Genomic DNA, 12,581 nt, shown 5'->3' with positions numbered 1-12,581 from the left:
ACTTAAGGGAGGGGGATTTATTGTGGCACATGGCTCCTGGAACACAGCCCATCATGGTGGCACTGGCATGGCATTGTGGTTCATCCTGTGATGGCAAGGCATCTCAGCTTAGTTGCATCATGGCTGACTAGGAAACTGATAAGGATGGGGGCAGAGCCAGGCTACAAAGTTAAGGCTCACCCCTGTGTCTACTGACTAGATCTTCCATGCCAACTTCCCACAGCCCTCCCTAAAAGAACACCACCAGTTAGGGATCGAGTGTTTAAACACAAGAGCATATGTATGGGGGAGACCTTTGTGGTCAAACAACCCTTTCACAGAGGTCTCCTCAGACCATCAGAAAACACAAGATACTTACATTATGATTCATAACAGTAGCAACATTACAGTTATGAAGTAGCAACAAACGTAATTTGATGCTTGGGGGCTGCAGGGAGTTACCACTACATGAAGAATGGTACTCAAGGGTCACAGCATTAGGAAGGCTGAGAACCACTGTTCTAGAGGCTCCAAGTAGTAGGCTTTTCTGTGAGTCTATGCTTCCTTGGATCAGTTAGCTCCAGGTAAACTCCGTGAAACCAAAGACTGGTTGGGCCCTCTCTCCTGTCACCCACAGCACCTGGTGAGTACTTTCCAAGGTTAATGCTTCTACATCTAGCCGTTGTAACAGCAGTGGACTATGAGATCAGTCTCAGAGACCTGGCTTCTACAAAGGAGTGGTCTGTGGCCGTGGCGGCATCCAGCCTTGTGCGTTCACTGATGGTCCTTGTTATTAAAGAAGAAGGTAGACTTCTGAGAACACTGACAAGGTCATTTGAGCTCGACATAGCAACTGCAACTGACAAGCTGTGGACAAGTTACCAAGTCCTACATGAGAAAAACTGCCTGATTTCAGCTAATGTATCAGTGCCTTTGGGTCTGCTTGTTTGAGCCACCACAGTTTGGTGTGAAGAAGAGCCTGTCCAACGTACTAGATTCCCATAGGTTCTAGAAATGACTGTCTTGGGTCATTTTCAGGACTCCCCAGTATATACTGGGCTTGAGCTATATTAAAATGGGCTTGGGTATGTAAAACGCTTTCCTGTATCTCAGAGGGTTTATTTAAGTATGCAACAGAAGGCTACTTTGCAGGGAGAGGGGGATAAAAAAAAATCTATTCTACTGTGATGTTTGTTTATTTGTTGCTTTGAAATTGAGCTTTAGAGTACTGTATCTTGTTGATGCCAGCAGGTAAAATAATTTCATTATAAATACTTATCATCTATAGACCTACATATACTACAGAAAGAGAGGGAGAAAGAGAGAGAGAGGGAGAGAGAGAGAGGGAGAGGGAGGGAGGGAGGGAGGAAGGGAGGGAGGGAGAGGGAGGGAGAGAGAGAGGGAGAGGGAGAGGGAGGGAGAGAGAGAGAAAGACTTTTCCCAACTTTTTTTTTTTACTGCCATCTTAGCAGTATCACTGACCAAAGAGATACTAAATCCCGGGTTTAAAAATACACCACCTCTCTCTATTGATAAGGGAATAATTCCTACGCTATTCCCTCCAGAACAAGCCTCAGCTCTCACAACATACTCCGCAAACATATTATTTTCTTCTGCTACATTAATTTTTGGATTACTTTGGGGGACAAACATCCAAAGTACAAAACAAAGTACTGGGTTGGCTATAAATTCTCTTGACATCTGGCCAAACTGCCAAACAACAAAGATGTAATTGCTTTTAGGTTCTCGCCACTGTGATTTTTCTGGCCACCCTTCTCATAAACTGAAAAAGTTACTTCTGTGGTCACAAGCCCCACAGCTTATCATAATATTTACCAAGTAGTGATAAGATAAAAGCTCACTTTGTGGGGGGACATCAGGGATAATATTTACCACAGCAAATTAGGGGTGGTGAGGTCTGCCAGTAGTGGTTGTTTGCGGCTTCTGTGATTTCAGCTTCTTCCCTGGTCACCGTGGCAGACGCAGGGACTGCTGCTAGGCTTGTGCGGGTGTCTGCCTGCAGACATTGCACAAGCTGGGTGTGAGGAGCCTGACTTGGGTCTCCCCCTGATTCTTCCATCAGGCTTTGCTATCTTTTGCAGGAAATTGACCATCCTCCAAGGAAAGCCCATCTCTGGTACTGTTTCTAGAATGTGGGATACAGACTGCCAATGGTGCAAATAAATGTTACCAGTATCCAGCCTTAAGGAATAGCCCTGAATCATATAGTGAGAAATTATTCCATTTCTAACTTTCCTAGAATTCTCTTTTTGTAAGAAGAAAGTGTCCATGTGTCTTTAAAGCCCTTTAGCCCAGGCTAGACTGGTTTTGGAACAAAAACCATAGGGTGAGAATTTTAGTCAGACCATAAAAGCCCAGAGTTGTATTTGTCCTTACAAATTAATGGCCAGAGTATTAATTATCTTTGTAGTTGCTGTAAGCAATCTTACCTCCTCTGCTGTCCAGATGTCCTGGCCAGTTCTGATTGGCTGCCTATTCTCTGTGGTTTTCCCTGTAACTGAAGTTTCTACTTCTGAGAAACAGAAACTTAGGCCTGTGCTGCCCTGGAGGAGAAATGAAGCCTAGAATGGAGCCAGTTAGGCTTATTTAACCAGGCCCCCTCACTTTGACAGCACAGCTTTCAAAAGAAACACTATGTATGTATATATTTTTTTTTTTCTTAAAACTGGGAAATGGGACATGGTTTTGTGTCAGGAATCTGGGAGTAAGCACCAGCTGAGCCCCCAAGAGGGCTGTGGAGAACTGAACCCAAAATGTCTTCTCATTACAAAGCAAACAGAAAGACAACAGGACAGGCAGGGTTGGAGGAGGCCAAGCCTCAGGGCTAGGTTTTCTTCCAGGCTTTTCACTGCTATCTTTTTTTCCTATTGTTAAAAAAAAGAAAAAGAAAAAGAAAAAAGTTATATTTATACTGCTAACATAATTGTATAGCCCTATTTTGTCCTTCACTCATAGTCTATGTTCATAATTTTCATTAATGTAATAAATGCATGTACTAAATGAAGAAAGAAAAATTATGGGAAAAAATATCTCACAGTTCCCTCACCAGTATTGTTGTGTTGGTCTGTATTACCATGTCTATTTCTCTCTCTCTCTCTCTCTCTCTCTCTCTCTCTGTGTGTGTGTGTGTGTGTGTGTGTAAGACTGTGTACATTCTGAAATGTAACCACAATGGGAATGATATGCCATGTGCTCACTATGTACCAGGCACCATGCAATCACTAGCATTTGCATCCTTTTAACGTTAACACAAGCATGCAGCCCAATCAGGTATCATTACCTTCAATGGCAGATGAGGAAAGAGTCTTGTCAGACTAAATTCCTCATGTTTAAAGGTTTAAGTTGTGGGGGCAGGAGGGCAGAGGAAAGAGGGCATGGGTGGGTCAACCAAATCAATGAATATGTGAAAACCTTATATGGAAATCTACTGTGTGTAAGCTGATTTTTAAAAATACACTTTTAAAAAAAAAAGAAATTGTAATGCAAAGATCATGCATGAATAGAGTTTCCCCAGGAAGACATAGGTTAGTGAATGAAAATCTCAGTGCTAGGTGCAGAACATCTCCCTGTTCATCAGGAAGGCCCCAGAGATCTCCAAACAGCACAGGCTGTTCCTATGTCTCTTAGTTGCTCAACATAAGCAGATGCTAAGACGCTACTGCTGAGGTGAACACACTTTGGTTGCGTGGCATAGAGAAATCAAGAAGAAACTGACCCAACAACTTCCCCACTTCTGGCTCGCTTTTATAAAGCCATAAGGTGCCATGCTGGCTTCTTCTGGGAGAGAGAAGACAGTGGTTTTATCCATCATTGGCCTATGAATGCTGCAATACTGACCTGCTAGACCAGATGTGCCCACCAGTGCCACAGTGGCATGGAGGCTATGGGAGCTACAATCGCGTTCTGCTTGGATCTGAGGCCTGCTCGATGGGAGGGAATTCATGCCTCCTGTTTAAACCCAGTCAAAAGCCTATTGTTCAGGAGGCCATAGGCCCTAGAGGGGGAACCTTCTAGTGTTTTTGTTTTGTTGTTGTTGTTGTTTGGCTGTTTGTTTTTGTTTCCATTGTTTCTGTTCATTTGTCTGGTTTTGCTAAATGAACATGTTGTTGAACTGCCCTCTGAATATTTATGTTTATAGGTATAGATCAGCACCACTCTCAACCTTGGCCAGAGAAACCCTGTTCTGTAGTGGACAGCCCCTCCACCCCATCCCCCATCACCCATCCCCCACCCCCCCACTCCCCCCACCCCCCCACCCCCACCCCCACCACTGCAAGACTCGGGTAACATCATGGAAGAGGGGAAGGAGTGCTGTGAAGTGCTGTCTTCTGGACATGACATGGCCACTGCACTCATGAACTCACTGTAGGTGTGTGATGCAAGCCAGCGACGGTAGCCAACATCCCAGCAGGCTGCACTGACTGTACCCAGTGGAGTATAACAAGAAAAAAGGAGGCAGGAAGGCAGGAGCAGGGATATGCTGGTAAGTGTTCTTGGGGAGTGGGAAGGTGGAGGTGGGGATGAGCAAGATACGCTATATACATGTATGAAATTGTCAAAGAATAAATAAAGGCTTTTCTCAAAAGGAAACAAATGTCTGTGTGTGTGTGTGTGTGTGTGTGTGTTCACAGCAGTTGGCAAGAGGTTTGAGAGCTGACTTGAAGTTACATGAGGTAACACTAATGATTCAACCTTTTACCCTCTGCAACCCATCCTCCACCTTATGTTTAGATTGTCTTGCAGCCGACTTGGAGTATATGATATAGATGTGGCTATGACTATCCTAGTGGTTCTCAATACCATCTATGGCTTAGAATCGACTGGAGAACTATGGAAAAGAAACTTTGATATTGAGGCTTCACCTCCAGATGTTCCGATAGGGACTATGTTATTGGTGCTTTTGAAGCCCTGCCCCACCCCCACCCTAAGTGGTCCTTCTGCGTATCCAGAGCTAAGTTGCACTGCACCTGAGTTGCCCATCAGTGGTTTCTCTATTGCTAGAAAGGCAGTCCTTGGAAACTAGGAAGCTTCCAAACTATTTAACAGTCTAAAAGCCTTGGCACAAAGGATGACTTCTTTGTTCAGAATCCTTTCACAAGGCACTAAGTTTGAAATTTAAGCATCAACCCCATTTGCATATGACTTCTGGTGAAGATACGGTGGCCAGGAGAGAGGGTAGGTAGAAGCTGGTATTCAGTGTCTCTGAATGTCAGCACCCTAAACCCGAAACACGCAGGGAACATTTTAGGTCACTGGTCTGTTTCTGCCTGAGCGAATGCTTAATTTCCTTTTGTAGACCTCAGTAATTTCTAGCAGAAAATAAAGTTCATGACACAAGCACATCTGGATTTGAGAGTGTAGGTCTGAAATATTCACAGGCCAATATGTTGGGAGCAGATGTTGAATTGGCAGTCCTGGATGATGGGGGTGATCTCCTGGGAAGCCCCCATCTGGGGCTTTGCTGGAAGCCACATGGCTTTCCTTGATGAATTCAGTGACGCCTCCTACCTGGGTGCTTTCTTGTCTGCATAGCCTGCTTCCTCTCCAGGGACACTCAGAAGCTTGGCTTTGCTGCACCTCATGCAGAAATTCCAACAGGGTAGAAAACAGTAGCTTTTTAAAAGAGATGATCAAGCCAACCCAACCTGATCTGTATAAGACCCAGGAGTGGCTCCAAAAAGGATCTGGTGGGGGAAAGCCTGAATTCCTCAGTGTGGCTGGGAGGGAACGCCCGGGGACCCTGGGATCAGATAGGACCATACAGGTCTTTGAGACACTGTAGACTTGTCTGTCGAAAGGGAGATCACGAGAGGTACTTCACACAATGCGTGGAGAGCAAGTCTTTGCCCTACCCTTCCGGACTGCACATGAGCATAGAAGATCCATGCGCTGTGGCTAAGTTCACAGAGCAGCAGGACGTAACGCCACAGGGGCCTCCAAGGACCTGCTGTGTGCCAGTCACAGCACTGGTCAGCCTTTCCCACCCTGGCCCGCTAGTCCATCCTACAGTGCCCACATCAGCCCCCAACTTCTTAGCTTTGCTCTCTAGCTGGCTTCCACCTCTCTCCCTCTAGATTCCCACAGCGCATGCCTGGGTTTCTCGAACACTGGTATATGGCAGGATACGGCATGATGATCTGAGCCTACTATCCACTTCCATGAGATAGTGGTGGCCGTGCATCCCCCTCTCAGAGGTGTGTGCCTGGCCTAGATGAAAGGCTGTTCATAAAATAGTTGAGACGTGGTTGACTCGATACACACAGAGATTGGCTAATATGAATATCATTACAACACAGAAGAGCAAATCATCGCAGTGTTGTATAAAATAACACGTTTTGACAATAAGAAGAGGAACCGCCATTCTGGAACTGACAACCAAAAAGGAGCAGAGTGGCAGAATCTTCGTGGATTCCAAGACCCCAGTATCTTTTGGACTGCTGATGGTTGTACTCCTCAGAGCTAATGGGTTTCCAGACCAGATTAAAGTTCTATGGAGAGAGAAGAGGACTTTAGTGCCAAGTTCTATCTACTCCAATTCTCATGCTTTGCAACCCTTGGCAAATCTTCTTCACCCAAGAGTTTGCCTTCTGGCTCAGCCTTCTAGCAGGGTACCAGTTAATTATAGTAATAGGACAAGGCATTCTCAGGCAGCAGGGAGATGCTGGGCTAGCCTGGGTGTGGGGGAAAAGACTTATTGAAAATCAAATAAATGGCATTAGAGACTCCAAGAGAATGCCAATGACTACTGAAGTGAGGCTACCGATGGAGCTAGGGAGTCGGTAGCCCATGAGGAAGCTTGGTGAGGGTAGTGATGCATTTGTCTATGGGAACCAAGGACCACCTAACTTGTGAACATAAGGAAGAAATTTGGATGGGTTGGGAGAATGCTCTGAACAAAGCCAGAGTCAAAGCTGACAAGAATGAGGCTGTGCAGGTTTGTATCAAGGCTATGAGTGATCCTCAGGCCCTTTGAGTCATCCTTTAAGTATATGCATGACCATCACATGTGCCTTTCCTGGTGCTGGGTGCTGGGAACATGGTTCTAAAATAGCTGCAGGCAGTATGGGATGATGGCATCATCTTGGTAGAAATTTACCTGGGGCTTGGTTGGGAAGACGCTTTGAGAAGGGAGCTCCCTCTATTAATCCAGCACAGCCAGAACCTATCTTGAGCTCACTCTCTCTGGTGGTCTTGGGTCCATGGGTCGATGATTCTTAAGTGTTAATCACTTCGATCTGTAATTCTTTCTTTAGCATCAGTCTCACTGGCCTGCAACCCTGTGTCCAGTGCAAGATTTGGGTCAGGCAGACTAGATGTGAAATCCTTCCTTTGGTGTCCCTTGCTATGCCACCTTGGACACACGGCTTCACCTGTCTTTTAGTGAGGTTTTCCAAACTACTGTTTCAGGGTAGTATGAGGAGTTGAGGAGATTAGGACAGCTGTGGCTGAAGAAATGAGGCTGTTCGCAGCAATGAACAATCTGAGAACCATCTTCATTTCCGCTTACCCTCCCAGGAAGCACTTTTTCCTCATGTTAGAGGTGAAGAAATGATGGCTCAGAGAGAGGAGGTAACTGGTCCTGAGTCATGGGACTGTGGAGGGGATGAATGGAGATTTGAACCCAGTCTGAAACACCTGCCTCCTCTGCATGCATAATGCACACGAAATTATCTTGCTTGTGAGCAGAGCCAGTGTTGGCAGCTATGTTGGGCACAAAGCAAAGGAAGCTTCGATTGGCTGAAACTCGCTCCCAGGGTCTTGCTTCTTGCCCCTTCTCTTCACATTTGTTCACACGCCACCCAGATGGCCATGGGGTAGCAGGGTGGCCAAGAATTTCAGTCTGAGGAAACTCCGTTTTCTCTTCTTCCAAGATGACAGAGCATCTTTCCAGGTGAGGATGGGAGCCCCTTATGCTCCACAGCAGTGGAGTGTGGCCAAGCAGTGCCTTCACTTCAGCGCCTGTCCCAGCAGAGTGCCTGCCGGGGTTGGTAGATGTCCTTGTTCGTTAAGGATTCTCAGCATTGAGATGCAACCTAATTAGGGTTGAACTCCAAGCCTGTTCGTTTGGAGACTTTAGTTCATAAAAGATTAATGTTCATTTTCCTTGGGTTTTGTTGTCGAATTCAGCTGGAAGAAATCCAGGGTGCATTTCTTCCCCCAAGAAGTAGCACTTTAGTGGTTTGTGAAAATCCCTTTCCCCTCATACTGAAGCCTTGGTTTGTGTGTTCCCCCCCAATCCCCCTCCCCTGCCACTGCTCTGGCATTTTAGTAGCAGGTGAAGTATAAGGAAAAAGAGTGAGTTTTAGAACTGAGGAGTTCTCTTTCAGACCACTCAAAGGGAGCATATTTACTCACAGCTCCTTCCTCAGCAGGGAGCAACTAAAACAGGGCACAGGGGGAAACAACTCTGTACTCAGTCAACTGTCTTCTATTCTTCAGCAAGCGTTTATTAATCACCTGTTGTTTGCCAGACACTGGGCATTTGCCTTATGGATTGCATAGGCTTTTCTGTATGTGTAATTTGCCTGAACAGTTTTATTCTGTCAGGAGAGTGGCAAGGGAAACTCTGATGCAGACTGTGGAATGTGGAACTCCAGAACTCCACATGTGCATGTGAACGAACTTCCTACGTGTGAATGGGGTAGCTTCTGGCCATTATTTTATGGGGAGAAAGACATGCCCAAACAAGTACTTAATGTATTTGCTGGTGACAAAACTAACATGAGCTAATAATAAAAAGACAAAAACACTATAGATTTATTACATTTAGGGACTAACAGATGTTCTAAATGCTGAACCCCAGCCATTTTCACTATGAATGGAACACTATTCTACCCCAGGTTTACTTACTTATTCTGTATGTGTGTGTCCCATGTGTTTATATGCTATGTGAGAATGTCTGTATATGTGCCCACATGTGTGTGGGGTCACATGTATGTTCAGGGACATGTGAACATGTAACCGTATTGATGCAGAAGGTCAAGGCAAATATTAGAAATCTACTACCATTCTCCCCCTTATTCAGTGACACAGGATTTCTCAACTCCTGAACCTGGAGCTGGAAGATACGGGCTAGTTGAACTAAGCAGCTTGTTCCCAGAAGCCCTGGCTCTGCTCTCCAAGAGCTCTGAAATTACAGTAGACTATCACACCTACCCTGCATTACATAGGTTCCGGGTCTCTGAACTCTGGTCTTCATGCTTGTGTGGCAAGTGCTTCCTCCTAGGTTTATTTTTAGGCAATAAAAGTATATGAGCGACAGATCGTGTTTCTGCTCTGTATCGGCCGCTTAGGAACGGAGCCAGCCACGGTGTGATTCCCACATTGGCTCACGAAGAACTCCCACACAGTCTGTGTTCCCTTGAGCAGTGCCATTTACTCCAGCAGCTCTGTGTTCAGGACATTCTTGTCGTCTCTAATTCGTTACTATTTCAAGCAGTGGATCTCTCTTTTTAGCTAAGTTTGGACGTTTTTCTGGGAATAGATTTCTACAAGCAGAGTTTCTGAGTCAAAGTGATGGGCTCCCTTCCCAACCCACTTCTCCGCTGTTGACTAAAATGTCAAGACCTTTCACACGCACACACACACACACACACACACACACACACACACACACACACACACACACACACTCACACTCAATTTCTCTTCCCTGTAATCCATTCTCACACACTCCTCTTTTCTCTATTTCCATGCCTTTCAAAAACATTTTTAAAGCAAGCCCCAAATGATAACACATGTAGGGGTGATGATGCTCCAGTTGTAAAGGAGACAGAACAGATTGTAGCTGAGCCCCCTTTTGGCTGAGAGTTTCTTCGGCTGCCTGTGTGCTCAAACAAAAATAGCTCCTGCTCTGCCTGGAGTCCACATGCTGCAGCTTCTTGCCGACGGGAGCGTTCTCCGGGGAGAGCCTGGGCCCAGCTTTGCTTTGCTTTACACTCCTGGACAGAAGAAGACAATGAGCCATGGGTGTCTGCAGGGGGAACATAGCGGAAGCTTGACAGGTGACTGTCCTCCTGGAGACAGTGGCCATTCGACTTAGTCTCAAAAGCTCCTGTACATGAATGCCGCTGTTGAGAGATGTGGCGTCTTCAGGAGGTCAGGTGAGTGGTTTCCATGTTGGGAAACCTGAAAAAAAAATTAGCTGCATTCCTATTTTCGGCTTACACGTAAGCAAATGGTTCTCCCCAGTCTCTTCATTATATGCTTTTGACAGTTTTCTCGTTGTCAAAACTAAGGACCCACATATGTGGCTATGTTAGAATCCTCATCTATATAAGCACCTCTAACATTTTTGTTTCTGTTTTAGTTGAGCCACTTAAGTGAGAAACGTGTGCCACCATAGTTAGAAGATCTATCTGTAAGGGCCTGGTGGACACAGGAAGGTGGAAGTCAGCTTTCTAAGCTCATGGACAATTCTGATGTCTGTCCAACAGAGGGCAGCACCTTTCTCTTCTTGACTTGTTCAAGTTTGGAAAACAGTCTGCAAAAAACAGACAATGCTCAGCATGTCCCTGTATTCAATCACCTTCTCATTATCAAAGCCATTAACATGGCACTTCTGGAAAGTACACACCAACAAGGCTTCTGTATTTTTATGATGGGCATGGGAGATCTGAGCATCCCTGATGCTACCAATAGCTCCCTTACCAAGAGTCAACACTGAACAGAGCAGAAGAGTTTCCCAAATGTCTTGAAGTCAGCCCTTAGGGCTTTGGATTTCTGTTTTTACTTTGCATTCATTTTTGTGTGTGGTGGTGTGTGTTCAGGTGTTTTGAGGTGCATGTTGCGTGGGTGAACATGTGTACATGTGCTTGTGAAGGACAGAGGTTGGTGGATGTCTCCCTCTATTACTCAGTATCTTATTTCAGAGACTTTCTCTCACTAAGCCTGGAGCTTGAGAACTTGGCTACAGCAGCTGGCCAGTGAGATCCAGGGATTCACAGGTCTATGCTGCCTGCATGCCTGCGTCCTGGGGTTTGTTCATTTGTTTGTTTTAAAGCCTCACTACTCTGGTACACCAAACACTGATTTTTTTTTAATATCTGTCTTTCCAACTAGTTTAATTTCTTCTTAATTCTTTGCAGTTACATTTTTTATAATATAAATTTAAGAAGCCCAAGGAGTTTCAAGAATAAGAGGGATTCCGGAATAAAGCCAAAAGCAACAACAACAAAAAAGCAATCCTGCACCACCTCCCTTAGTGCATGCTGGCTCCAGCAAATGAAGAGTAGGTCCAGCTCCTCTCACTATCGGCTGCCAGTTAGTGTCCACAGGGTGGAAGGGGATCTCTTCAGGGAAGGCTGTGGACAGTAGGGAAAGCAGCAGCAGAAAGGACGTCTGGGGCCTGAGCGCTGTCCCCTCTCCACCACCATCCAGTGAGGGAAGCCAGCATTCTAGAAGAATTCACCCAAGGAGACCTGTCACAGGTGGGACAACTACAGGTCAGGCTGGGTTTCCACTGCCTTCACTTCAGTGGTGGCTTGTATCCCACGTTGGCCCTGAGGACCCTTCCTGGGACCCTTTTGTGAGGTTCTCTCCTGTGAGTCTGCTTTGTAGCTGTGATTCACTTCGACCAGAAGGATGTGGTGGAAACCACACTGTGCTAGGTCTAAGCTTCAAGAAGTCCAAACAGATTCTTCTTACGTGCCCCTGAAGTCCTCTACCACATGACATGTCCAGTTGCCCAGCTGGGGAGGGCCCACCTAGACAAAAGATGAGTCCTCTGAAAGGATGACAGTCATGGAGGGACGCCAAGGTATCATGTGTTAGCAAAGAAGCCATTTTCATATCCTACTCTAGAGTAGAGTCTTCAGATAACCACAGAACCAGTTGCTCTCTGCCTTTGACTCCCCAAGCCAGACCAGCAGAAGAGGGACCCAAGTGAGCACAGTCAACACACAAAATCATGGTAGATAGTAACAAACTAGTTAGTAACATTGGAGTACTCTGTTACATAGCACTGGGCTAACAGAAGCACTTTCTGGTTGATAGTCTTGAGACTGGCAACGTAAGAAGACTGGTTGTCATGGGGGAAAGTCTGCTCCTACCCCCTGAAGATGCAAAGGAGACCTAAGTAAAGGTGCGGTTCTTGGCACTGAGGATGAATTTTTCTGCAGCTCAAGAGGCTCAGAATCTGAGCAAGCCTCTGTTACCAGCTAGCTGTGTGACTTGTTGAATACATTTCCTTGATTTTTTTAAAAGGTGGTTTGAAAAAAAAAATGGTCCCTATGGTCCCTTAGAGATTGGCACTATTAGGAGGTGTGGCCTTATTGGAGGAAGTAGTCACTAGGGGATGGGCTTTTAGGTCTCAGATGCTCAAGCTATGCCCAATGTGGCTGTCTCTTCCTGCTGCCTGTGGATCCAGATATAGAACTCTCAGTTTCTCTCCAGCACCATGTTTGCCTGCGTGCTACCAAACTTCCTGTCATGACGATAATGGACTAAACCTCTGAACTGTAAGCCAACCCCAAATGTTTTCCTTTATAAGAGTTGCTGTGGTCATGGTATCTCTCTTCAGCAAAACAAAAAACAAAAACAAACAAACAAACAAAAAACCCTGCTAACTAAGCAGAGACTAT

The sequence above is a fragment of the Acomys minous genome (assembly GCF_964271855.1).
Source record: "Acomys minous genome assembly, chromosome: 3".
Lineage (NCBI taxonomy): Eukaryota > Metazoa > Chordata > Mammalia > Rodentia > Muridae > Acomys > Acomys minous.
This window is presented reverse-complemented; position numbering follows the sequence as displayed.